This window comes from Ipomoea triloba, chromosome 7, assembly GCF_003576645.1.
Source record: "Ipomoea triloba cultivar NCNSP0323 chromosome 7, ASM357664v1".
NCBI classification, from domain to species: Eukaryota; Viridiplantae; Streptophyta; class Magnoliopsida; order Solanales; family Convolvulaceae; genus Ipomoea; species Ipomoea triloba.
Window position 1 is genome coordinate 14,355,761 of NC_044922.1, and position 3,683 is coordinate 14,359,443.

The 3,683-nt window shown below is 37.7% G+C and overlaps 1 pseudogene; it reads right to left on the minus strand.

Moving 5' to 3' along the window:
* Positions 1–864: 864 nt before the first annotated feature.
* On the minus strand, positions 865–1,384 carry LOC116024188 (annotated as a pseudogene).
* Positions 1,385–3,683: the final 2,299 nt, after the last annotated feature.

A 3,683-nucleotide genomic window follows, 5' to 3' on the forward strand; every position in this document is an offset into this window, starting at 1 on the left:
TTCTCCGGCAATGTACCAATATTCTCCGGCGTCTTCTACGATTTTTTCGTCTTTTACAGAGAATTGAAATCGAAAGAATCTAATAGCATGAGAAAGTTATTTCCTTTTCTTTTTGCTGTGAATTGAAATCAAAAGAATTTTATAGCAACAGACAAAGTTATTTTCCTTTCTTTTTGCTACAAAGCAGACGAAATGCCCCTTAATTTAAAGGTTATAAAATTTGTAAATCTGATCGTTGAAACAAAATAGAACATACGGGAATCCGATAACGCCGATTAATATTAAATTTGATCTGCAACCCTTTGTTCTAGCTCGCTGATTACGATTACCGATACCGCGGAGAGGACGGGAATCCGGTTGATAGTAGCAGCACCACCAACACAGCGCATAATATGCAACCCTTTGTTCTCGCCGCCGATTTGAGAAAGCAAGGCCTCCATCTTTCAGATCTGAGAAACCCAGAAAAACTAATCTGGGTTTTTGTTCTTCTGAGGTGAAGTGAAGAAGCTAAGGCCGCCGGAAATGGTAAGAGTGAAGACATATAGAAAAGTGAGCTTCTCGGTCCGCCGGAAATGGTAAGAGAGAAGCTATTTTGGTTCGTCGTAAATGGTAGCTCTCCGGAGAAGAACAAAGAGGTGTGAAATGACTAAAATGCCCTCGTTATTTTAGGGTTTAAGATTTTCCGGTGAGATTTGGTCGGCAATTTGGCCGGAGTGACCAAAATTGATAAAAATTAAATAGTCATGGTATGCAATTAACAGTTTTGAAAGTCGACTACCAAAATTCCTCAATTTAGTCCCCAGCTATGTTTTTTGTTTTTTGTTTTTTTTTACACGAAATGGTCATAGAGTCAAACTATCATTTTTAAGGAATTAAAACTGAGGAAAGATGTGTAATTTCAATTTCGATGATGTTGACGGTGCCCGCCTCGCCCTTGGTGCGGATCATCGCAGCTCCCTCTTGGACGCGGTGGAGGGCTTCGCCCTGGTTCCGGCAACCGCACACGAAGATGATGTGGAAATTGTGCTTGTTGATATGGTTCTTGTCGTCGGCGAGGGTGAGGACCTCTAATTCATCCTACGTAATCAATCCCAATAGCCTCGAGAATCTATGCTTTCACGAAATGCCCAATTTGGGCCTTCGCCATGACCGGAATAGTCACCGCCCACTTGAGCTTTTATATCCGCGGGACGCGCTCCAGAGCCATGATGGCGCACGTGCCAGCCTCCTCGGCAATTCGGGCTTGCTCAGCGTTGACGACGTCCATGGTCATGCTACCATGGAGCATTTGTGCTAGGCCCACCTTCATAGAGAAGGGGGATTTCTTGGTGGTCTCGGCGATATTGCTGTTTGAATAGAGTGTAACGACATCGCTTCCCAACATCTTTAACTCTGATTTTCGGCCTAATTTTATCATTACAAAGAGTAGCCACCTCTACGAATTTATGTTGAACACTGATGTAGGGTTATGCTTCTTGGTTAAAATACAGATGATTTCTCAACTTTTCGATCATGGATTTTGCGATTAGGGTTAGATATTTGGAATTTCACGATGAAGGTTTTGTGTCAGTCTACAAATTAGGCAAAGAGTTTAGATGAAAATAGACAGTCTAGATGGCAAATAAAAGTGAAATTATAAATCTGCCCTCATTTTTAATGCATTAAAAATGATAGTTTGACTCTAGGAACATTTCGTGTAAAAAACATAGTTGGGGACTAAACTGAGGAATTTTGGTAGTCGAGGACCAAATTGGTGCAATCGTTATAGTCGAGGGACCAAATCGGTAATAAACTCAAAATTTTAATTTTTGTTTTGAGTACCAAAATTTTAAATTAAACTCAAATTAATAATAAATATCTCAAATAAATTTCCTTATTAATATAGTATAATCAATTAGAATAAAATTTGATTTATATAGTAATTATTAATTTTTATCTAGATATTTTAACAAATAAATTTATTTCATAATTATTTTTATAAATAAAAAATTATTATTAATATAATTCCAAAAAATAAAAAGAAAATATTAAAGAAAATGGAGTCAACGCTCAACCTTACCGCCCCTGCTTGAAAAAGGAGTTAGCAACGGAATTATAATGGGTTTGAGGTTCAGTCGGTTGCCTAAAAAAAAGAATCAGCGCTCAGCCTTACTGTACTTCCTTAGAAAGGGAGTCAACAATGTAGTTACAAGGGGGTTGAGGTTCGATTGGTGGCATGAAAAAGGAGTCACTACTTAGTCTTACCACGCCACAATTAAAAAGGAGTCAGCAACAAAGTTGTAAGGGGTTCGAGGTTCAATTGGTGGCCTGAAAATTAGCCGGCACTTAACCTTACTACGTCTCCTTGAAAAAGGAGTAGGTAACAAAGACACAAGGACCTAGGCAGAGGAACGATGATATTACTTTCTCTACCATCAACCAAGTGAGCTACAAGAAAGTGATGGATCCCCGGTAGGGGTACTCGGTTGGGTGTGGCCATGTAGGCAGCTGGAAGGCATAGTCATCCAGCCAACCAGTCAGGAGCGTGCCAAGGGACCGACAAGCGCGACAAGATATTTAACATTCAGAAAATATTTGCAAGCTAGACCCATTACCAAATTAGTTTTGGTTTCCCTTTTTCGTTTTAGAAAGTAGATCTCTTATTTTAAGAAGAAAATCCATGCTTGATTTGGGGAAATTTCTTAGTCTAAATTTACAAACTATTTCCTTTCCTTTCTTAGGGCTAACTACCTATGTATAAATGCCCTTCGGGGCGCACATTGTAAGGGGTTCAAATATGATTCTTTGGCAATAAAATTACTTTTGCATTGTTTACGGTAGTATTGACCAGCCGACCGACTGCCTCGTAGTCGTAAAACCAACATATACAATAATCTTTTCTAAATATATTATTGATTAAATGTATTATTAATTCAAACAATCCAATTAATCCATCCATACTTTATATTCTTATAATTGATTTATTTAGTTGTAAATGTCTTTTCTTGTTTTATTTATTTGTAAATATCTTTTCTTTGTATGTATTGCTCTCATCTAAATCATTTGAAATGAGTAAAAACTAAAAAGAAAGAAAGAAAGAATTGAGACAATGTATTTTGAGTTTTAATTTTATGAGGGAAGAAGAATTCAAACAAGAAAATGTTCTTTCAAGTATAAGAATTATGTTTTATTCGTCTCACGAGACTAGCTCAATTAATTTGACGGATTGTTTTAAAGTCTCGCTAAGGCAAAAGTGTGGAGGCTCGAATGACTTTGAAGGAATTATCACTCGGTCACCCCTTTTTAGACATGTATTTTGGATTTTAATGTTGTACCTGAATCATGGAGATGGGCGTTGAAATATGTCATGTGTTTCGAGTTAATAAGAAATAAAATGCTGTAGGAGCAGTTGAGTTTTCATGGTGGAAAGGAAACAGAGAGAAGATGATTCTATTGATCTAAAAGTGCTATGAAGAATGTCTATTACAGGTGAAGAGAAGGCTATATATAGCCAAACAAAATGATTTAAATTAAAAAGACAAGAAAACTCTATAACAAACTCACAAGCTCAACCAAGATGAGTTGGATATAGAGATACGAATGTTTTGGAATACTCTAGCATGGACTAGACTTCATCAGGGACTTCAGTACTAGTGTGCTGCTTTTTATTCTTCAACCCTCCCCCTCCCCCCCCCCCCCCCCCC